General features: G+C 46.7%; 1 protein-coding gene across 2 annotated transcripts in view; it reads left to right on the top strand.

Annotated features, from left to right (window-relative positions):
• Positions 1–246: 246 nt before the first annotated feature.
• LOC116842221 overlaps positions 247–24,481 on the top strand; it is an 82,161-nt gene continuing 57,926 nt past the window's right edge. Inside the window, exons 1-2 of one of the 2 annotated variants that reach the window (XM_032811113.1) lie at positions 247–459; positions 3,214–3,244. The gene's annotated coding sequence lies outside the window, so the exon portion shown is untranslated. Of the gene's footprint in view, positions 460–3,213; positions 3,245–3,268; positions 6,278–24,481 lie in introns of those variants that run through there. The other variant, XM_032811112.1, reaches the window with a different exon arrangement.

Raw genomic sequence — 24,481 nt, forward strand, 5'->3', positions numbered from 1 at the left:
AGATAGCCTAACCTTCGTCGTAGCTTACCGAGCGCGTCGCCGGTTCTCTTTTCTACCAGTTCCCCGCGCACGTTCACGCGCACGCGGTGTGCGTTCGCGTACGGATGTACGGCTCGCGCTCGCGTTCCGCGCGCACCGGAATACGCATCGCGGGACATTGTTCCCGCGGCCGTGCGATCGCCACTCCGGCAACGCGCACGGCGACGAGTAAAACGCTATCCCTTGGACGAAAGTACAAGAGAGAGAGAGAGAGAGAGAGAGAGAGAGGTGTTGCGCGCCTCCGTGAAGCCCTCTATATCAGATCAGGGAGATTGCGGATTGCGGATCAGACATCAGAATTCCGACGAGTCCGGTAACTTTGATTTGGCTCGTTTTCAGCCCGGTCAGTCGGGTTCCAGTCTTCAATCTGCGATACTTGATTTTATACGAGTGCCTTTACATCCAGTGATACAAGTCGACGTGAGTATCATTTTAACTTTATTAATCGTTGAATATGAAACACATACAAAGAGACAGAGTGATGCTTGTCTCGGCTAGTACCGTGAAATACATTCAACATCTATCTAATCTAATACGAGCTTAAGACACTCGGAACCGATTTTCAATAGTAGTTTAAACTTAAATTAAATTTGTGAGCTTAAATCTAACTTCAAACCGCTGTCGAAGAAAGTAATTTTTGACCGCGGCGAAAACTTGAAGTTATCGTTGGGAAACACGACAGCCAGTATTACAATCGACTGTGCGAATGCGAGTATTCCTTCGCATCACGACGCGAGTACCTGGGCGGGCACCCTCGCGGATCCGAGTGGATATGCGCCGGCGGGGCATTTTGCGCGAGGAGACGAGACTTGAAAAATGATCGGCGCTTTAACGACTCATTTCCCTTAGCGCCGCGCGATAAAACGGCTCGCTTTCATCGGGCATGTACCTCACGTGCAACGTCCACGGCGCCGTCGTTTCCTGTTTCCTTCCTTATCTCCGCGCCGGCAGAAACCGGAAAATCCACGAAAGCCATACGTTATCTGCCACGTACGGTCAGGGTTCGCGCGCGCGGTACCCACGGAGACGAGATATCAGCGAATGCACGGCCGCGCAACACTCGCCGCACACGAGTCCCGTGTGTTGCGGAAACACCGGATGAATTATTTCGCATCCGCGCACGATCGCCAGAATTATTTCGCTCGCCGAGGATTCATTGTTGCGACCGGTCTATCCACCGGGGGGATCTCAGATGGCGTTTTTACGCGACGTCCGTGCGAAAACTCGCCTCATACGCGAGGATGCGGGGATAAATCGTCGAACGTTATCCTCCTCGGCCTTCAAGGCTTCATTTTTTCCGCGATTTCGCAATTTACAACATCGGATATTTAATCTCACGGTTGATCCTCGCGGTTAAAATTTTGCCAGTTTATTCGAAATTACAGAGGAAAAATAGCTTCTTATTTTTGTTAACGAAGAGGACATCCCGATCGACGTCCCGATAATGTTTTCAGGAGGACATTCGCAGTGAATCGATGAAATAACGCGGCTATTTCATGGTCTCTTTACACGCGTGTGTACATTGCGCGTACATTGATCGCGATACTCGGCGAGGTTATTACACTAACTCGCCATGGGCGAGTACGTTTCCACGAGTTTAACGCAACACAGAGACGGACTGTCGTGATGTTCTCATGATATTCGACTTATCGACTCTTCTGATCTCGCGCGATTATAAAGTGCTTGCTCCATATAACGTAACGTAATGGGTTAATCAAGTCTCGCTCAGAGGCCTCGCTTCCAACCGTACGATGTCATTACGCTCATAAATCTTCGAGCTTCCCGAAGCGGCACACAGCGAGCGAGCTAGAGCGAGAGAGGGAGAGAGAGGGAGAGAGAAAGAGAGAGAGGGAGAGAGATGAAGGGAGAGATCAAATGTGACGCAAACAATGTTCTCTCCATCGTGTGTCTGTCATGCGAGGAATTTTAACGCCATATGTCTGCTAACGCGACAAAATGCTGTGTAAAAGACTTGTACACGTCGCGCGAGCCGCCGATGCGTCCGGACTGATGGAGACAGCGGTGCGTTTACGCGCTAGATACGACACTAGATCGTCGTGCTTGTCCTGTAAACTAGGAAATTATACAAATTAGGCATGCAACAGCCGAGCAAGTCGTCTAAGTATGTAGGTATGAAGGCGTCTCCTCCACGTCTTCGTTTTCCGTTCCTCGCTTGTTTTCGAGACGCGACGTGCATCCACTTGCACGACGACGGCGACGAGAGAGAACGAGAGAGAGCTTTTCCCTTCTCTCATTATTCGCGCGACGTTTTCCACGGGGAAAAAACGCGACGTCGCTGGCGCGAATGCGAAATACGATTGCGTGTGTCGCATCGACTTGACGCGACTTGAGATCATCTATTCATGGTGTGATTTCGCGTGTCGAGCTTCAAGTTTATTTGCGTGCTTATTCTCGCGCTTGCATTCGGAACGCGTCTATTCGCAGAACGAACAATTAAATGCTGGGTTCGGATTACTTGCGTTCATTATCACACGGAGAAGTTTCAGTTTGTGCAACTGAAGCACACGTGAGTAAAAACTCACTGATGAAAAATTATTTTTCTGTTACTAGCTTGCTTGCGATCGCGAGCATTTGTTCGAACATTTAGTTGCACTAAAACTCGGTTGAGATAACTTAGAGCAATTAACTGCATAGAAGCTTTTTGCCGGAATCTTTCTGTTCCTACAACTGAGTTTTTCATCTGTCCTCTAAAGATAACAGAAAATTCACGACAACGGAGTTATTCTTTCCATGTAGGATTACCAAGCTATCGCCGGCAATATCGCAACGCAAACGGGCGTTGCCAGGTGCATACTGCACGCTGATGCAAATTGGCTGGCGGCGAATAAAATATATTATTGTCATCACGGAACTTTTACATATCTAATTTTTAAAGACGTGGCTGTTAGGACGCACAATACGAAGAGCGATAGAGATCGCACTTGTTAATCGCATATTACTCATCGCCGAGAGTATATTCTCGCCGTTCTCTCGTTGCAACGCGCACGTTTCTAACGTTCGCGTTTCACCGTTCCGGACTGACGTTAGTGTGTCGCGCGTGATCATACGAGGCGCGAATCATATCGCGGAGGCTAATCATTCGATCGATTTTCACGCCCGTGGTGTACCCGTCAGCCTTGTAACGCCACACGCCTGTTTTTCTTTCTGTTGCAGAGGCCGAGCCACCGGTGCCCAAAGTCAACAAGTGAGTAGAACGAGTATCGAGCGTGAGTACCCCTCATTCGCGCGCATTATAATTACAAACTCACAGAGCGTTCGCGCAGTTAATGCTCGTTTCATGTGAGATTTATGTTTCTCTCGTTCGACTAAGCGCGTACACGCGTGCATGCATAAAATCGTGGAGTCGTGCATCCAGCCAGATGCATGCGACTGCTTCGTGACGGGGAGAGGGAGAGCAAGGTGACTCCTAATTAGATTCTAAATTACGCGGCAAAACGACGAGAAGACGTCTGAATTGTAGCGCTCCGGTGTTTGCCTGTGTGCGTGCGTGGCGTAAGAACCGCTGAATCGCTTTCGAAAGGTGTGCCCGCGGAAACGCGATTTGCACGCATTCTGGAACGATTGATCGATCGTGTCCACCGCAGTTGCGCGACCAAGACGAAGGAAAGGAAACAAATCTTTCGCGCGCGTTTCATAATGCGTGGCTTCCGGTGATTTTTCTGTCGCGACACGTACGCCGATCAGGAATTTCGACGGTAATTGGGACAAATGGCAAGACTCTCGGCAAATTGAAGTATATCTGCGCAAGAGATATCGCGTAGAACTTACAAGTGGGATGCTAATCACGACGTATACAGGGGTTACTACACGCTCCCTCGGTAGTCACGCGATCGCGTATGACGGAGGAGGCGCGGAGCCGTGTGCGAGGACAGGCCGGAAAACGAGAACTTCATCTGGATCATTTCGTCGAGTGCTTTCCAGTTTGCGAGTATTTTTTTCTCTCTTCGCAATACATCAAAAGTCTTTGACTGAAATGATTAAAATTCGCCAGCGGTTTCCGCCTCGCAGCGATCGCGAGCAAAGAACGAAGTGTCTCGTGGTCGAGTGGGAGAAGTCATATTCTCGTTATTAAGTTAGCAAAAGTCTACGCGGAGTTCAAAGACATGGAGAGAGCCCGCGGTACCGCAACGCAGAACGGGAGCCGGCCGCGTTCAAAGGGCCTGACATAATTGAGAGATCACGCCAATTAGATGCGCCTTTAACGGTTTAACTTCCAGGCGGAAGTCAATACATCCTCGGGCTCTGTATTTGCATTCTGATTATAAGCTAGCACAAAGCTAAAGCGTCGCGGCGTCGTCGTATCTCGTTACGTCCCCCATGATCCCTCGTTATTACGAGTTCACCGGTGATAAATGGGAAAACGCCGGATTGGACGCGAGGGGAGAGAAATCGTCTCCATTCGCAGCTATTCCTTTTATCTTTTTCACGGCTGTTGTGATGTACACATTTTGCGAACTTCGTCTTCTCATCTGCTACCCGCCGTTGTAATCCGCACATTTTTATCATAAACGAGTGTGATTGCGCGGCGTTGGCGTGTCCTAGGGATAACGCTTATTCCCGACGCAACACGATCGCTATTGCGATCACTTTTCGTTTCACGGCACGCTTGACGTGCGGTGATCCTGTTAATCCCAACGATGTGCACCGAGCGGAAAACTCGCGTAATCTCGCGTAAGATCGGGCAACATAATCCTGCTTCGAGACACTCGTGCTTCACGAACACTGCCAAGTGTTCCCATATTCTCGAAGAAGTAGGTGAAATTAGAAAAGTTGGAAAATTCGAAAAAGTCCGAGGCGACACTCGCCGAGCGCCACCGTTTCAAGAGCAAAGATAGATCTTAGCGTTGTACTCAAGTGGGGCGGTGGGATTATGTAGCGAGGCTTAATCTTACGAATGCGCTCCGCGATAATGGTGTTCGCTTAAGCGTACGACGTTAAAGTGACAAGTAAAGATCTCTAAATTATGCAGCCACGAAAGGCTAACTCGTACTGAAGAGCACGCACAGCTGAGAAAGTATACATGCTCGCGCGCAGGTGTCACCGCACTTAACGGCTGTAAATAGCCGTGTATTCTTCTGCTTTGGAAAGAGAAGCGCGCGTGATGTCTTAAGAAGGAGCTGCCTGCCTCTTCGTCGAGACGCCAAGTCGCGTCGCGATTCCCTATATTTCGTGCGTTAACATCGAATTTTAATGTTAAAGAGCGAGCGCTCCTCTTTGCGCATAACCGGATACCGTTACGCGACGGAAGCATTATTCGGTATTGACACATACGTGACGGTAACTCGACGTGTATATTATATCGAAAATAAGAGGGCGTTGAACTCGTCGTCATCGTCGCGAGGTAATACCGGTGGCGCGGCATTGCTGAGCGCGAACGGTAATAAAATCAAATCAGTCGTGCGTCATTAACTTGTCGCAAGATCGTATCGAGACTTCTCGCGCGCATTCCTGTTTTCCACGTATCCGCGAGTGGCTCTTCGATTTATAAGATAACGCGAGAGGAAAAGGAATATTTCCGAGTCGAAATTTTACATTAAAGTTTCACATTAAATTTCATTTCGGAAACTTTCAATTCCTGCAAATTCCATCGTATGCAAAAGATTAATGGCGAATCTAAACATATAATTTTTTCAATTTATATATAATATAGCCTTCTTTAAGAATTATTTAATATTCGATTATCCCAAATATTCTATCTGTGTTTAATTTCTATTTTCAGTGTGTGAGTTTAATTAACTGATAATTAACGACTTGATAATTTGCAAATCTGTAATATTTTGTGATCGTGATTTCCAGCTCACCGTATACGTGTGTATTGATAGGCACACTATGACGGTTGACAATTGGCCGGTAGTAACTTCCCCCACTTTGAAGGTGTTGATTGTTTTGGTACTCGCGCGCGCCTTGTCCGTAACCGCGTCATTACACTCGGGTTGGCGAGCTGTGTACACACCGCGACGCGGAGCACGAGTATCGGTGCTTTGTTCGCAATCTTCGTCGCGCGTGAATGAGATATTTTACCGTCTATTGTAATATTTAATCGGGCTCTCATCGGCATCGCGTTAACGAACATACGCTTCACCGATTGAAGCGTGTCTCACGCGAGTGTTAGTGAGTGTCCAGTGAATATCCTGAGGAACTATGGAGCGGCCAAGAGTAGAATGCATCAGAACGCAGAACGTAGAACGTCAGTACACAGGCAGCGATATATTTCAAGGTATGTGTCAAATTGTTAATTGCATAGAATTTTTCCGATTTTATCAGACATTTAGGCAAACTCACCGAGAATGTGTGGAGATACCCGAGTCGAAATTTAAAATCTTTTCTAAGGCTGATATATTCGTAGTTTGTCATTTGAAAAATGATCATAATTTTATGCATCTTTTATTATATCATCCTCAAATTATTCATTTTATTATTTGACTGCTTGTATACTCATATCATACGATAGACAAATAGATATTGCCCAAACAATTGAATAACAATTAGTTTATGTAAAGAAAAATCTGTAAATAATTATTTTCTCAGTCAAAGATTATAAATAATTTACAACTACAAATATAATCTAGCGATTGCTGAAATTTGTGTTTCTAATAGTGCTCTTTTTCAGCTGTGTTATTGTATTGAATACGAAATTAAATCATTGTCAACGTTTATGCAACTGTCATCCTTGATGTTTCAATTCCTTTGTTTTCTCTTTGTTAGAATATTTAAATATCCTCATATTTTAAAAAATCTTTAATTGCAAAGTTTTTGCTTTTCAAATTCCTTCTTTTTTATTTTTTTTCAATCTCTGAATCCTACCGAAATTCCCAACGCCGATAAAAAAAGAAAAAAAACAAAGATATAAAAAAAGGAAATGTTGTTTTATTTACCTATGAATCCTATTATTTATTCAAATTGTTAAATATTTGCTTATTACACATAGTCTATCTGCAGCTAAGTAAATTACATGAAATCATATTACTGAAATCAAGAGTATTAAATGTGTGTGTGCAGACAGAACACGTTGAGATAATTCAATATTAAACAATTTTGAGATGATGCGTTTTCTATTGGCTTTTCTCGCTTGACAGAAAAAATCAATGGGGAGCATCAAAATTTCGACTTGGGTTGCATATAAGCAATACCATTTTAGTATTTAGATTTCTAGTATTTAGACAATATACAGCGTATATTTATACAGCGTTTACATAACGTTCAATGCAACTTGCACACAAGTTACTAACAAGTAAACCTACTCAAAAGTTACACTCCGATTTTTTTCTAATTTGGTACAAATATAGAAGTACAAAAAATATTTAGGTCATATTTTTCATTTTGACTCACTTTGAGTTTCACGGGCAGTTTATAACTTTTTAATGTTCTCGCTCCTATCATCAACAAGTGCAACAAAAATGTATAAAAAATAAAATTGAATACAAGATATAGGCGTTTTTGGTTTGCTGATTATGAATGTGAAGTCGAATGTGTAAAATTATTTGTATAAATAATAAAATGTTTAAACAAAACATGTAAAAAGTTGAAAAAAAATTATTTATACAAATAATTTGTCAGTTTGGCCAAGATTCGAACCATTTTTTACGAATTTAGCACAGATTTGAAATGTCTCGGCTAAAGAAATTTAGAATTGTTCATGTCTCAGCTGTGCCGATTTTATTAAAATTTTAATTAAAATTGCCAGATTTCTCTCGGTCGAGATTTGAACCATTTTGATTAATTTAGCACAGATTTAAAATATTTTGGTTGGAATCTCGCCTAAAGAAATTTAGAATGGTTTGTGTCTCAGCTATGCCGATTTTGTTAAAATTATTTAACTATATCTTGTATTCAATTTTATTTCTTATGCATTTTTGTTGTACTTGTTTGATAATAAGAGTAAGAATATTAAAAAGCTATAAACTACTTGTGAAACTCAAAGTGGGCCAAAATCAAAAAATTTGACTTAAGTATTTTTTGTACTTCTACATTTGTGACAAATTAGAAAGAAATTGGTGCGTACTTTTTGGGTAGGTTTATTTGTAAGCAACGAGCGCGTGCCGGCGACTTGTGTAAAGTCGCGAAGACGTCGCACGCGTCTGAGAAGCTTCGACAAAACGAATATTACAAATCTAACGAAGCTACGAAATAGTCGACGCGATATCATGAATCACGCTGTCGTCAAGCGTACGCGCCACGCACGTAACCCGTCTCGTACTCTCATATATACTTTATTCGATCCGCGCGCGACACGTCCGCTGCCATAACTCAAATATATCGGGGCGTGTGCAGCCAACATTGTAAGGCATGACGCGCAAGGGGGAGGTTTTAAAAGGAGCGGATGTCGGTCGTCGTGAAATAATATTAATTACCTGCGCGACGTTATACGGCGTGTACAGCCAAGGCGAACTGGCCGCTCTTCCTCGAGAAATTCCGGTCCGAAGCGGAGACTATCCGTCCGCAGGATCCGCATTTCCATTCCGATTACAAGCTGCTAGAGAAACGTACAATGTTGTACCTTCGCTATTACTCAGGTACCCTCGTATTATTGCTTCTGATGAGCGGGTCCTTTTTCTCTCCCTTCCTCCCTCTATCTGCCTCTCTTTCTTTCTTCTCCTTTCTCTTTTTCCTTCTCTCTTTCTCTCCGCTGTTTCCTCTCGGACCACGCTCCGTCCTCGTCTCGTTGTTTCTGATTTCTTCACGGGATTCCTGCGGTTCTACCGCGAACCACGTGGAAAAAGGCAGGATGCGCGCAGGATATTTCGACCTTGTGCGGTTCCCGTATACGTGGCTTGTCCTTTTTTCCCTCTTTTCCTCCCCGCTGTAGGACGACTCTGATGAGCGCGAGCTCCGCGCGATCCACGCTTGAATTTTCTCGTGGCACGCAAGCGGCGAACGAGCCTCGTTAAACTAACACGAGGGGGAAGGGGGACGGGGGGAATGTAACACTTTGAATACTTTCGAGTCTTTCCCGAATTGATGACTTCATCGCCCGCGAGGGATAGGCGTGTGTTTCGATCGTGATGATCAGACGCGGATATCATATGACGCAACGACACGCAGTTACACGCGATCGAATACCACCTGATATTTTATCGCGTCTTTCTCTTCATTCTTTCCGACTTTCGTTTGTACAATTTTCGCCAAAACTTGTCACAGTGCGCGAGGCGGGGCGACTCGGTTTATACGTCTGAACGAGTCCGCGTTATTGAATCTCGTTTCGAGGGAGAAACATCGGTGTTCGCCTGCGGAGACGCTGATAATTCCGCTTTTCGCGAAATCGCGTGCGCGAATCATACGAGCCATCGACCACGAGGCTCGAGCGGAGCTCGCAGGCTCCGGTACTCGAATTTCGCGTGTGCTCCTGTACTGCCGTTCCCCGTCGCGGAATTATTCCCTTTACAATTACATCGGCGATAACAGGTCAGCTTATACCCCGGCTTACGCCGTACGCAAATCCTCCTTTGATGTACCGCAGCGAGCACGGCTAGGCTGAATTCACCTGAGCGAGTGCGAGCACGCATGCACGCACGCACGCATGGACATACGGACGTACGGACGGACGCACGCACGCACGCACGTCCGTGTTTGCACGCATCCGTTGATACGTTTGCGTTTTACATTGTAGAAACGTGTTTGCCCGTTCCTGATCCCTCGCACGCCGGTGTGTATAGCCGGCTTAGCGGCCCGAGCATCGTGGTTACGTAGTCGCGCACGGGCTTTATAATGAGTCGATCTTCGTTTGCACAAACGGCCAGCTGACGCAAGAAGAGGGCCCTCGACCGGTCGCGGCCTTTTACTCTTATTACTATGTTACGAGTCCGGTATTTCTTAATCAAGATAATTATTCTCGTAACGTCAAGGTGTCATGTTAAGAAGCCCCGTTGTCTCTCGTTGTTAAAGGATGAGGCGTACGGTGTTCCTTCCCTCGGAAAGGGTTCTGTCAGGTGTGCTTATTCGAGCGAAATTTCACTCCAGGCTCTGGTCTCGTTCGTTCGTCCATCCGTCCGTCCGTCCGTCCGTCCGTCCGTCCGTTCGTTCGTTCGTTCGTTCGTTCGTTCGTTCGTTCGTTCCTTCGTTCGTCCGTTCGTTGGTCCGTTGATTCGTTCGTTCGTTTGTTCCCTTAGTCTTCTCGGCGTCGTAGCACGAATCTTCAAGAGCGCGCCAAGGCGAAAACGAGCAGCAAAGGGAACTTTGAGCGAACGAGGTTGCTGCACCGGTAGAAAAAAGTCGCCAAAGGTGAATCGATCTCCTCTCTCTCTTTCGCTCTTTCCCTCTTTCTCTTTCTTTCCTCTGCATTCGCGCGGACGAATACTACGTTGCAAGTGGCCGCTCCGTCCGCATTGATGGTTCGAGGAATCTTTCTTGGCAGGAGTGGTTCGCGTCGACCAACAAAAGCCCGCGAATTTGCATAAATCGCGAGGAGCAAACGTGCGTGGAAGGTCCGACGCGTCTAAATGTTATTTTAAAAGCGGGGGCTCGGGGAGGGCCCTTCTTACCGAGTGAGATCGATAATTGGATCTCTTAATTAGCCACAATCGAGAACATCTTCGTAGAAGCTCTCGTGACAATTTGTCTGTCTCGCAAGCATATGTTTACGCTTCGCTCAGAGTAATGTTCATTAATTCGCGACTAAATATTCGCTTTGCATTTTGTTCTCATCTCATTCTCATTTGACGTTTACTGATCGCGAAAGGCAGGATAATTTATAGTCTTTCGGTTTGACGTGTCTGCAAAAAGATCACGATGGAATGCAACAAAAATGTATTCCGAGTATCTCCGTGAGTAATGTCGTACGAGTCGTGTATTAAGCGAAAAATTCCATTCCATTCTATTCCATTCTATTTCTATTCTCGCGACGTCTGTCGTTCCAACGTGGATATGATGTATTATTATAAATGATACACGTGATGACTGTGTTCCAAAGAAGCAGGCCGTCCGTCTTTGTACTACGCGAATGAAAGATAATACCAACCAAAGCAGGATATGGGTGGAACAAAAAAAAAGGGAAGGAAGAGAGATTCGCAGGGCTCGTACGAGGCGCATTATGTGCTCCTCGTCCAGCAGACGAGTATTTCGTTAGATTTAGGGCCAACGCCCAGAACCCTTCTCTTCTCTTCTTTTCTCTTCTCTTCTCTCTTCGCTCTTTTTTTTTTTTCATACATGGACACGGGATGGCCCTGTTGAGGCCCAACGAGTAGCTCTGGTGGCTTAGCGCAGACGGCGCTTGGGCCTTGCATAGGCGCGGCTAAAAAATTTGAGTAGCGCGAGATTACTGTCAAATTACATTACCGTTTGTATATCTTTTCACGTAACCAAAAGGAATTTAGGGGAAATCGTTTTCTTTTGCAACGATACATCGATTCTTTATTTTCGTCTTCTCGATCTCTATCGACCCGGGGAGGAAGAGAAAGAGGGAGAGGGGAGAAGAGAGGAGGAAGAAAAAGAAAGGGAAAAAAGGATCGAAACGAATAGAAGAACCAGCGCCTATTACTAGTTTTGCATTTTCGCGTTGCATTAGCCGATCTGCATCGTGGATCCCATCAAGAGATCGGCCCCGGGAGTACCGTCTTTCTTGGCCTCTCGACACGATCCCTGACCCTTTCGCAATAACCAGGATGCATCGCACGCAACGGCAGTGCCTCGAAACGATCCGCGACTGCAGGCACGGCGTTACTCGTACTTGTACTTATACTTGTACCCACGCCGATATACCAGTACTGGCCACTCTATCATTGCTACTTCGTTGCTGCACTTTACTTCGCGGCTTCGTGCTACCACGTACTCGGACTCGTCGGGCAACGTTCGAGAAAGAGAGAGAGAGAGAGAGGGGGAGAAAGGGAGAAAAAGAGACAACGCGAGGTGGTTCGGGATGATAATTCGTTTTCTTTAGGGGTCAAGATTAATCCATATGCAAAGTGGGATAGTTAGGTAGAAAGTATCATTCGCGCGATATCGGAATGAATCGCATCGTGGCTACAATTACCGGTAGTATAAGCAATGTTGCGAAACTTGAGACGGATAAAAAGATAAAAGCGGGGATTGTTTATATCCACGGGATTTTTTCTCGCGCGCAAATGTTTTCTCCCTCTTTTCCCTCTCTCCCTCTAGTCGATAGAAATATTCAATTCGATGTTGGATCACAAGGTGCACGTACGCGGTACGTGTCAAGCTACTTGCCACAAGGCGCTTGCTTGCACGCGCGCGCATTTATTTGTACTCGTATTCCCACATGTATAACTCGTTACCCGCCGCTATATTGAATTTCAACCTCCCTCAGAATCAGCGGCATTACACATTCTAGAGCCCATCCCAAGGCTAACCTCTCGCAGGCAGAAAATTCAAGATTGCTCTTCTTTTCTATTAAACGTGTTTCCCTACGAGGGATTCCACTTTCGAATGTACCTTACCCTTACGCTCGGAATCGTCGCGTTCCTTTTATTATTCATGTGGCGTGCGTTCAGGATGATAGCTTCGTGCATCCCTCTGGCTTCGGGCTCGTATATCGGCTTCATCGATGATTGCTCGAGGAATTGCTCAATACACCTTCACGGGTACGAAAAGAAATCTCAACGAGCGGTGAACGTATTAACGGAGATTTAAAATCCCTCTCTCATATCGCGAGCCACCAGAATTTCACGTTATTTTCCTCTTTTCCGTAGTGATCCATCAAAATAAATATCTTCATCGCCTCGCCAATAACTACCACGAAGAAAACGCAAAATAAATCGCGCATTCGCGATCTAGATATCTATACCGATGATGATCGGCACCTACTCGTGTCGCACGTTCCGTCGCGATGTTCTGAATCTGAGACAAAAGACGCGACTAATGAGCAGGGCGGTTTCTCCTCGGTACGCGAATCTTCGACGCTCAAGGAGTTGACGACGGGCTGAACGCGTCGCTCCGGGTTACGTAAAAACCTTGGTTAAGTTCAATAGCAATCGGCGCATTTTCATCGGCCAGTTCGCGCGCTCGAGGAGTCCCGCGGTATAGCCATTTCCGACCACCCTACGCCAATGGCAGGCGTGAAGGGAAGGCACGAAGCACGAAAAAGAGTTTGCCATCGGGCGAACACTTTCCAGCGCGCCGCTCCGGAGTTCCACGACCGCGTTTCGGGACAACAGCACGTCGGTACCCAACCGTGGGGCCTCCCCGTCCTTGGTCCGTGTCAGTGGCATAGACCATACAGGGCCCGTTCAAGGTCGAACCGAGCAACGACGAAGGCGCACGAGAGACCCCGAGTCCGGTCGACGGTACCTCCTCGTCGGGGCCCAATGACTGGCGGGGGCAGGATGGCGAGGTCGACGCGGGACGGGGGGGAAGTGGAGGAGGAGAGGGAGGAGGTGGAGGAGGGAGATGATGCCCGACCGAGGCGATCGAGGGTCTTCGCCAAGTGTCATCCTATACCCGTAGGCCTGCCACGTCGTTTCTCCGCGTCTTAACGCACATTAATACGCGTTATGTGTACACTGGGACGACACCCGCCTTCGTCGCGGTTTTCGCTGTCCGCTCTTCTGGCTCTTCTTCGTTTCCTCGTCCGCTTCGTCTTCCTCGGCGCCGCTCATATCTCTCTCTTTCCCTTTCTCTCTCTCTCTCTCGTTCTCTCGCTCGCTCTGGCTCTCGCTCCCTCTGCGTCTCGCGTTGCTCTGTTTTTCCTCCGAAATATTTCTTCGGCCGTCCCTCCGCGCGCGCCGTGGCCTCTTTCTTCTCTACTGATATTTTCAGCGAACGAGCATCACTCGTCTCGAGGGCCCCGCGCGCGGCCGTGTCATGTTGATCTTTTAAAACCCTCCCAGGGGAATTAGATGGCGACTTGTTCCACTGATGATGATCGGTGAGGATACAGATACGTAGCCCATTCTGCGGATAGCGCTATTAATCGTAATGTTAAGTCGGAGGCCCGCCGCATTTAAGCGCCGACGGTATCTTATTATCTTTAATCGATCATAATGAATTATGAATTAAAACGATTAAAGGCTCTCGTTCTTCTATTTATGCAATATTTCATCTTGTAAAGTGTAATGCGAAATTATTCAGGATTTATGATCGCAATCACGGTGCAATCTCTAAAAATCGAATTAACTTCTCTTTCTCCCTGGTATCGAACTTTGTTTGGCCAATTTTCTCAATTTCTTTAAATGCTCATCGCTTCCTATCTTTTAATCGTTTCGTAAGTTACGAGTTAACGTAAAATAACGTAAAAAAGTTATTCTTATTGTCGGGCAATTGATCGATGAAATTTATGTTTAGCCGGTGTCGAAGTGAGAGAGATATACACAGATATTTTTGCTTTTAAGCGAATTGATGATTCATACTTGAGAACCAGTCAAGAACCCGCTTGAAATGCAAATTCACATGGACCAGTTTCACCGGCTCCGGTCACGTACTAATTTCTAGAAAGGTACAGTTACGTTGGTGTGCGTAGATGCAGCCTCTCCGCCTCGTCATTGTCGATTTCTTCGGTGTAGACCTCTCAAATTATGCATGCCGTCGAACGTGAGATGGGATTCTCTCGCGGCGTAGAAAAAAAACAACATTTTGTTGTAAATTAAAAATATTTGACGTATCTTGAATTTGACGTCGTCCCGGCCAAAAATTCCACGACCAGCGGTTTCGCGCACGCGAGGAGACGCTACGAGCATACGATTATACGAGGAACTCGTCGATAATGCCGTGTACCAGTGGTCGACAAAGCCGCCCGGTACTTTGAATAACGAAGATATACAGTCGCGTTGCAGATTTACGAGGAAACCTCTCGCGTTGTAATTGCCAGCGTGTAATTCACTCGGGACCGCGCGCGCGTTAGTGGCACAGACGGTGACGCGGAAAGTAGTCCATGTGAAAAAGCTCGTCCTAATGCCGTCCTCTCCGTTACCAAACGGAGGTAGCGCGTGAGCTGCATCGCCGGACTGAGTCCGATTGGCAGCGGGCCGCTGACGATGAGTGACGCTGTCACGTTTTGCTCGTTCCGCATAACGGGCCCGACCGGCTAAACGAGCGTGTTCTGTGACCCACCGCGAGAGAGAGGTCGGCGATTATTAATTGTAAATCGAGCGCGAGTGCAAATTCGGCTCGGACTCGCAGTCACGCGATCCCACACCGTGCATAACGCAAACTGATCGCGCCGACTTGGCCTTTTGTGGGATATCGAAGAATTTAATCTTCCGTATACCATATCGCAATAATTGCAGGATGGAATGAATTTTATTCTATTTTGTGCTTCATCTCTACGAGATCCCTATTTCTACATTAAAAATATTTCTATTTATATCAAAAGAAAAAATAAATATTTTCACATTGTTCCTTGGAAGATCGCTAAAGAAGAATAAGAGACATGAGGTATCAATTCTTACAAACAGTTAGAACTGCTCCAGAGAAATCTCCAAAATTAAAATTGGGTTTAATGAGTCCTGATGATCCTGATGGTCCTGATACGGAGAATTAAATGTCCCCTGCCAGTCGATGGACGAACCATTCCATGCATTCATTCGATGCTTGTAGCGGTTTTTGCAGCTATAGTATTTCCGCGCTATTTCCGCGCTATAGAGTTACGTCAAGACGCGTTTCCACTTCAGGAATTTGATATATTCTAAATAGGCGAATAAATAAAGCACGTATTCTGTAGTAGCGTGACATCGCGATACCGGTGGTAACGTTTTAATGCCTCATCGCGGTCATCGGAAACGGCGAGCGACGTGTCCTCGTAGGGAAAGAAACAGCTACTCTGCACGAGGCCCATTATCTCGGAACCGTTCGAATTCCTACGTAAATTAATGAATGTCACGTTGTAATAGCCTACCCGGTTTTCCTGGCCGAGTAAGTGGCCAGCGCTTGTTTCTCGCGTCGTTCGCAGAGAGAGAGAGAGAGAGAGAGAGAGAGAGAGAGAGAGAGGGAGAATGAGAAAGAAAGAGCAAAAAAGGAGCGGAAAGAGAGTAGAAGGAGAACAGAAAGAGAACAGACAGAGAGCAGAAAGAGAGCAGAAAGAGAGCAAAAAGGGAACAGAAAGAATGCAGAAAAACTGCAGAAAGAGTTCCTAACAATCAATTCTTCATAGCATATCGCGTTTCCCGTCTTTTCTCGTTAATTACAGGCGGAAACTCATCGTCAACCAAAAAACAAATGGCGCATCCGTTACATATTTATTATTTTCTCAGCACAAGAGAGAGAGAGAGAGAGAGAGAGAGAGAGAGAGAGAGAGAGAGAGAGAGAGAAAGAGACAGAGGGAAAAAGAGAGATGAGTTAACGTTGAAATAAATCCACAATAAATTAATACCCAATTAAAGACACATCCTGATATTAGACGAGGAAATAACGTACATTCAAAAACACACAAAAAGATGATCTTGCGGTTATAGCGACAATTACCTAGATACAAAAAATTAGCTAATATAGGTAAATAACTAGCAAACACTGCGATATCGTATGTGTTTCGTATTTAATCAATATTTAGATGACAGAGATAAAATTTATATCTGAACTATTTATAAAAATAATAAGTAAAAAAATCTCTCTGTGATGCTGATCCAGATTAAAGCCAATCACACTTCATAAAAGTAACTGTGATGAACGAAACTATAATCTTCATATTTACCTAAATTTTCTTACAAATATTGTCAGAATATTTCTGCTGTAAATACTACATACACTGATAATTTTTTTAACAGAAAAAGCAACGATATATTTTAATTGTGGCATTCAGGATTCTACCTGGACTAGCAAAATATTTTTTGGGTGAAAGGAGGAAAAAATACTGTCCTGTGAAGAGGAACCGATGCTTTCGCGCCATAGAAATTTTACGACCGGCACCGCGGTCGACTTGAGTGCCCGCGAATTGCTCCACGGCATTAATATTAATTAGCGAATTAGCGAATTAATAAGTCCGCTCGTCTGTTCTCGTGTGAACGTGACCCCCAACACGACCGCGATATATACGTCGTACGCTTACGGTTTAGCGCGCGAGATACCTCGTAATGTATCGTCTTCGTACAGATCCCCCTACACACACACACACACACACACACACACATACACACACACACACACACACACACACGCACGCACGCACGCACGCACACGCACACGAATATTCAGTGCTTCGCGATACATGCACTATGTATCAAGAGAACGAAAGAAAGAAAGAAGGGGAGAAAGAACGAAAGAAAGAAAGAAGGAGGAAGAGAGAAGGAGAGAAGGCTGGTTGGCGTCTGAAATGATTGCGGAATTCTCTAGAGCCGAATGCGGTGGCGGCGGAGAAGGCGCGCAAGAAAGAAGCCCCTTCAGGGATCGACGTACTCGGATAAGTAACTACCTTGTGCCAGGAAAAGGTGAAAGGGGACGGGAAGAAAAGAGTCGGCGAGATACGAGGATTGCTACCGAGTTTAGACACCGTATTGCTGTTAAGCCGCGATGTAGCCGCCGGTGTAACCGCGACGTCGTTCGCTTCGACCAATCGATATGCGTTAGTCGGCGTTTTGTGCCGTCGAAAAATTGCGGAGGGGGCGATTCTGTTGCGAGGCATTCTCCCGTCGCGGGGTTGGAACGGCGAGTACACACGGCGACGGCCGAAAGCATTTTCGATTTTGAGATTGCTTCCCCGCGGCGTCCGTGAATCACTTTCCAGCCGCGTCGTTGCGCCACACGAGACGATACTTTCTTTTTCTATCGCGTAATTTAGTTGCTGTTTAATCGCGGAACAAATTTTGGCGCGCGCGGATGGAATAACTGAAAAATAATAAAATTAACTACTGTGATCTTTTTTTGCTATTTTGAATTCGACTTGACACTCGGCATTTGGTCGCACTGAATGCTCGAGATATATACGCGCGACACAGCGACGGACAATCAGTCCGCAGCGCGAAAGTAACCATTAGCGGTAGCAGTCAGGAAGAATCATCGTCGGGTTTATGGAATTCCCATAGAATTGGCGGGGACTCTCCATTACCGTTACGCCGCGACATATCTTCCAGGAAATGATACTTTCCTCCGTGCCGGCTACATACGATCCTCCTTTCGATTATTTGCGAGTGGTCGGTAATGATCGTCGTGCATTCAAATTATTCTCACGCGACCGTTAAGTCCCCTCATCTCAATAATGATGCTTCCCTTTAGCGCGGCCGAACGTTTAATTAAAACGCAGAACGCGCTGGCGGATCACGTGCTTCGAATTTGACGTCGCGAACAGCTCGGCTTTTCATATCTTCATAAGCGCCCGTTAAATTTCGATGAGAAAATATGTCGATTTACGTCACCGCGTCGAATGTAACCGCGGAACCGACGTATTTGACCGTACGCAGAGACCATTTCGTCGACGTTGCTCCCGGAAACGTATCCTCCTCCTTCATTACTCTTCTCCTTCGACACACGAGAGGATCGCGCGGAACAATAAAATTTTTCGTAGCGTACTTAATTGGCGCATCCGTGCCATGAGGCGCACCGAGATGTGCGCTTCGTAAGCGGGCAATTGCAGGTGCCCGCAGGATCCTACGTGACTCGGCGTTAAAGCACTAATTAGATGATTGGTTCCAACGGTAAAGTAGCGCGGAACAATTTAGAGACTTTCCCAGGGTAAAAATTCCTAAATGAACACGCAACGACCTTGCCAAGATTGCGGCCCGCGATACGCACGCGGTACGAACTCGCGAGCGCGTTCGCGCTCGTGCTCGTTCGCTCGCTCGCGAGAGACCGCTCGTTCTGGATGGTAATGCTGCATTACATTAGACGGTGCCCGGCACGTATAACTTTATTATTCGACGAGGTCGTGTCTCGCGCGGAAGTGTGAATAGCCACGCGAGGCGCCGCCGCGGCCGCGAGTGATTCAGAACAAATCAGACGTGTCGTACGTGTGCGTGCGTGTGTGTGTATGTGTGTGTGCATAAACGAGAGATGGAAAGAGCGCGCATGCACATAGACGCGGCCCACATATTTACAGCTCATGTGGGTAAGAAGGGACTCTGCGCGTCTCATTAGTGCCCCGTTATTTTCTAAGCATCCTGCCATGCTGATTATCGCGCTTACTTCTAGATGGTAATGTTCTCTTCCTGCCGTCGGCTCGTTCGCCGCCGCATCGCGTCGTAACTATGCGCGTAGGAAAGCTGTCGCCGAATTAGCCCGTCAGCGTGCTACGGCTAATGGCTTGTTTAACCCAATAAGAAGGCGCGGGGAAATATTTGCCCAACTGCACGCAGCGCGAGTGTGTGTGTGTGTGTGTGTATGCACGCATACGCACGTCTCCTTAATTATTTGTTTCGTGTCGAGTGTTAATAATATGGGAATCGGAATTAGGGAGCCAGAATTGCGCCAGAAGCAATTAGATCAAATGACTCGCTCTTCGGATTTCTAGCGGGGAAATCTCTGCGGTCATTTATTATTATTATTATTATTGTATAAGGATTTCTCATCTACCATACGCGCGCTCGACACATGATCACGTTCTTCCTATTCCGCGCGACTTTCTAACTATATCGCGATGCTATTAATTAATACACCTCTCTCGCACGTTAGAAACTATAATTCATCTTTGTTGTCTCACACGCGCGAGATAACAAAGATGAATTCCAACATTTCACAATTCACATCTCGAGATGTTTTACAGCCGTACCTTGGCGTTCATAATTAACTCGTTTACACAAATCTCAGGAAGATCTCATCTATTCTCTTTTTCCTCTTCGCGCTACCTCGCGCAGTCTTCCTCTCGACTTCACCGTCCCGAACGCGTCGTCTTTCTTGCCGCGACAATTTAGAAATTGAAGAAAAAGGATATCGCGAAGAGCTTCCGTCACGCATGGTCGAGGTGTTCCGCGATATTTTCCGCGCTCGAGGAACTAATTGTCGGTCCCGCGCGTCATCGCTGTGCGTTGGGTGGCTCACACGCGCGCGCACGCATACGCACACTCACTGCCGTGCAGCGCCGGCGTCGATGCGGCATGCCTTTTTGCGATTGTAATTCGCTTCCTACCGGCGTTAGAAAAACGCTAGAGGTCTGCAATTAAAATCTCCGAGCAGGTAAGCAGGGGACAGGTGGGGGGTCGATGCACCTTTGCCCGGAACCATACGTCGGCAGCGTATCCTCTTCGCGCGTATACGCGCACGCACGCACGCACGCACGCATGTATCGCACACGTATTCTCTCTTCCTCTTTCTCTCTCGTGGTGCGCGCGGCTGTGCCATTGTGCGAACGCATGTGCGTGTGTGCGTACGAGGCCGTCGATGCGCGCGGGCATGAGTAATGCAGGTGGCTTTTTTCCCTTTTGGCGAATCGATCATTCCCCGACCGGGGCTGCTTAGCGGCTTGGAAAAGTAGCGGCACGCCTAGGAGTTGGGGGTCTCTGCCCCGCGATTCCCCGGGGCAACAATACACCAACCGAGATTAATGCATCCGCGCGAACCTGGTCGCTGAAATATTGAAAATTACACCGGGAATATATTAATCCTCTTCCGCCGTGGAATTCTTTTCGCCGCCGCCCGGCTTCGTATTTTTACATCGCGGAAACAACGCGCAGACCGCGGCGGCGCCTTCCTTCTCCCCAGGATCATTGCTGCCGCGATCAAAGTCCCACGGGTCGCGGATTCGGAATACGCGAGATTGCTAGTAATTGCTCGTAACGTCGAATCGTACGAATGAAGCGAGACAAGTGCCGCTTATTTTCGCACGTCTTCTCCTCTTACGTCAACGTGTGGCAGTTTACGGATCGGCAAATTTCTTTAAACGTCAACGCGGACAACGTTAAAATTAAATCAGTCTAAAAATAGTCAGGTGAACTTAGTTAATGTCGGGGATTGATAGGTTCCGAAAGTACATTTCACACAGCCACTCGTGTTGCGCGAGATTCGCGTTTTCATCTACAGATTAGCGGTCGGCTTGCGGTGTTTCTAAATACCGGATACGCGAATACAGCGATATCCGGTGGATCCTGTGAATAGTTAGTTATAATGATGGATCACGTACGGTCCACAAAGAATCGAGCGAATGGTGGTGATGCCGATAAACTGGGCGCGTATGTAACGCCCGAGAGAATTAACGGTGTTCGTTAATTCGCGATACAGCGGAGCGCGCGGTGTCTGCCGACGGCTTTTTTCTCAGGCGCGAGACGCGAGGCAAAAACTCCCTCGCCTCTTTCGTACCTATATAACGTGTATGACGGATAACAAAGAATGCGAAGATGCGGCGAGGAGCGAGGGGGCGGCAGGGAGGCAAGGGAGGGCAGAAGAAACGGGAGAAAAAAAACGCGGTTTATTGTTCGAGGGCGTCGACGCTCCGCCCGAACGTTACACATAAACCGTATACTTACGAGTCATGTAAGAATGTACAAAACACCGCGGTACCGTAACGAATGCACCACCGTTAAAGGGAAGAAGACTTCTAGGTGTGCGTAGATAAATAGAGAGAGAAATTATATTGATATCAAATATATTTTTACCGGCCTGCTGACTATTTTCAAAAGGAGCATTACGTGAAAAATCGTGGCACTCGTTACAAGCGACGTTATGCGAAACTATGTGAGTCACCAGGTTAATTTTCAACTAAATTAAATTGCACCGTGCAATTTCAGTTCTCCTAATTTCGCGGAAAAGCTTACATGGATGAAAAATCGCGAGAGGAAGTTGGAGCTCGGCATTGTCAAAACGCAAGAGGCGCGCCGCATTTCCAACGAGTCGTAAATTCGCGAGGGTGCGAGATTACTGAATCCGTTAGCCAGTCGCGAATGGTGCTCCCGATGCTGGATCGCCGCGCGATCGAGCTTTGATGGATAATTTTCAGCGTCGGTTTTCAGCGGGTCTGCGCTCGGCTCGTCAGTCACGAGGTGTATCCTCGAGTCGAAAACGCGAGGCGGCAATCGGTTCGCGAGCGAGCGAGCGAGCGAACGAACGAACGACCGTCGTCCACCTCCGGAGGAAGCGATTATTCATCTTTACGATTATACAGCGCGCAAGAAGTGGCAGCATCCGCGAGAAGGCCCCGAAAGAACTCGCGCTGGCTTGGCCACGACAGCCGGACTCGACTGTCCCACGATATTTATTTTGCAGAACGCGCAAAACCCCTCGAGAGTCCCTGTCGGCGATACGTAGGTTGTTTCGCGGGAACTCGTCCCCGCGGCGGTCTCGTACCTAAACTCTCGTGTACACTCCAGCTCCGTCCGGACCGCCGGGTTTCTCGTCTTTTTGGACCCCCATTGTCCTCGGACATGCATATGCGCATAGTAACGATAAATATCTTCATTGCGCATGGGCCGAACGAACGTCCGGATACACGGTGCCTGTGCCTCTCGCGATTCCGAAAACATGCAACGTATTTATACGTTAGGTGCATGCGAGTCCGGCTCTCGGCGAAATTACGTATTCACGCGATATAATGCGCGTGAAGAGGCTCCACGATGCGGCAAACGTGAAACGCACTTATCGATCTCGACGAAGTAAGATCTCGCTCCTCCTTCCCGATTCGTCATCGTTTTATCATTTACCTGTTGAATTTAGATTTGCAAATAATTACAATTAAAATTAAAATTACAATTAATGCAACATGTTTACAACGTAATGTATAGAGACTTATAAATTTAGGAAACTGTGGGTTAATCTTATCGTTGGCCGTGGGCTACGAGCGGTAGATTGAGGAACACTACGCGTGAAACGTTAAAATTGCAGCACGATGATTTATTATTGATTTTTCGAAACGGTAACTAGCTGGTATAGGTGCAATATCGTCGCGGATAACTCCGTGCGTTTCTTTATTCTTCTTCTGTTTCATCTGGTCTTATGATCTTCCTTTTCCTCGCGAGATGCGATGCGCCGTAGGCTGTACCGGTTTCGTTCAAACCAGACTGAACAAAATCCAGCGGAACCACCGCATGATCGATGAGCGAGCTTGAAATTCCTAGTTTGCTATCGAACGCTCACCGACGATCCTTCATTACCACACTTTCACGTCTTTTCCTTTCTTTTTACATCGTGCAGAAAATTATAACTCTCTAATAAAGACTTCTGTGCGCCGCGTATGCTCATCTGGAGACGTACAGGGTGTCTTGGAACTATCGCTCTTAGTTTCGTTCGCAGGCCTATACCTTGAAGTTACTTTTAATTTTTCAAATTTTCAATTTTCATAATCATGCTTTCAATTTTCTCTCATTAATATCTCGATAATGTCTCGAGATCGATTAATTATCGAGAATGTCTGGCACAATGCGTATACCTACGCTCATGCGCAAAAGAATTGATGAAATTGAACGAAACAGGGAATTCTCGGCTATTTTTGCAAATGAACATGATAATTATTCCTTTATCTTGATTCATAATATCAATTTCGTCAATGTTACAATAGACGAGACGAGGAAAGAAATCAGTTCGATCGCGAGTGTAAGAGCTTTGCGTGTTGTTCGTGTGATCGTGCCTGCCGTGCTTTAATCGACACTCGACTCTTCCGATTGGGCAATGAAAAAGCGACGCAGACGCGTGCGGGAACACGTGCTAAAGAGATCACTTTTTGTTTCATGTCGCTACGGCGACTTTTTCGGGAGTTATAGCTGTTTAAAGCCGCATTATCGACATCGGCCCTCCCTCCCTCCTACCCACCCTCCCTCCTTCACCTCTGTCTTCGAAGTTGGGGTGAACGACCGCGTAGTCACAACGACCACGTGGTCGAAGCCGCCATGCTTGAGTGAGCGTTCACTGCACGGCGTCGTCCATCGAGCCTCACGACTGACCGTTGCGGCGCTTAGCCTCAGGACCGTCAACTTCACAAGACCTGCGGGATTCTCCCTAATTTCTGAAACTAGTCCTCCATGCGCGTTATTTCTATAAAATATTACGTTTCTATCTACGGTATCTATTTATATTATTGCAGTTACAACTAGTAGACAAAATACTAGTTTCAATAAGAACCCTTCAGAAATTAGAGAGAGTTTCTCAGATCTTATGAAATCGACGGTGCTGAGCGCCGCGACAATCAATCGCGAGGCTCGACGTGTCCTGTTCACGGCGCATTGAGCCGACTGATCGAGAACGCGGATTGATACAAACGTCAATAACTCCAGTTGCAGACATCGTGGCAACTTGAAAGAAAAACATCGGATTTTGTGTTTGCGTTAAAGTGGACATTAATCTCTATATTAAAAACCAATGGGGAAAGTTTGGTTTGGATTTGTAATGGGAAACGCCAGCTTTATGCTTTTCACGAGTATAAAGCGCAGTGTTATTACTGTCGTATGCATCTAGCAGCGAATATTCTTTTGCTATATTTTAACCTCCGAGGCTGATTATTTTTCTGCGTGTGTAGGGCGAAAAGTGTCTCGCGACTTTCTCCTAAATCCGTGAATTCGTTCGGCCATCGGCTTGGCAAAATTCATTTACGTGGTATCACAAAGCGTAGATAAATTAATACCCGGCCGGCCGAAGTTGCGAGAGAGAGAGAGAGAGAGAGAGGGGGAGAGAGAGAGAGAGAGAGAGAGAG

Source organism: Odontomachus brunneus, unplaced genomic scaffold, assembly GCF_010583005.1.
Source record: "Odontomachus brunneus isolate Ranch 3 - 2012 unplaced genomic scaffold, Obru_v1 Obru_scaffold_023, whole genome shotgun sequence".
Classification (NCBI taxonomy): domain Eukaryota; kingdom Metazoa; phylum Arthropoda; class Insecta; order Hymenoptera; family Formicidae; genus Odontomachus; species Odontomachus brunneus.